This window comes from Nematolebias whitei, chromosome 21 (assembly GCF_014905685.2).
Source record: "Nematolebias whitei isolate Nwh7 chromosome 21, NemWhi1, whole genome shotgun sequence".
NCBI classification, from domain to species: Eukaryota; Metazoa; Chordata; class Actinopteri; order Cyprinodontiformes; family Rivulidae; genus Nematolebias; species Nematolebias whitei.
Window position 1 is genome coordinate 12,912,534 of NC_056518.1, and position 262 is coordinate 12,912,795.

General features: G+C 38.9%; 1 protein-coding gene across 1 annotated transcript in view; it reads right to left on the reverse strand.

The window, feature by feature from the left end:
- LOC119427750 (transmembrane protein 87A) overlaps positions 1-262 on the reverse strand; it is a 30,168-nt gene that overhangs the window by 16,609 nt on the left and 13,297 nt on the right. The gene's annotated exons all lie outside the window — the stretch shown is intronic.

Here is a 262-nt window from a genome sequence, read left to right on the forward strand (position 1 = left end):
ATGCTAACAAGACCTGCTAACAAGACTAACAAGACCTGCTAACAATGTTAATAAGACCTGCTAACAATGCTAACAAGACCTGCTAACAAGACTAACAAGACCTGCTATAAGACCTGCTAACAATGTTAATAAGACCTGCTAACAATACTAACAAGACCTGCTAACAAGACTAACAAGACTTGCTAACAATGCTAACAAGACCTGCTAACAAGACTTGCTAACAATGCTAACAAGACCTGCTAACAATGCTAACAAGACCTGC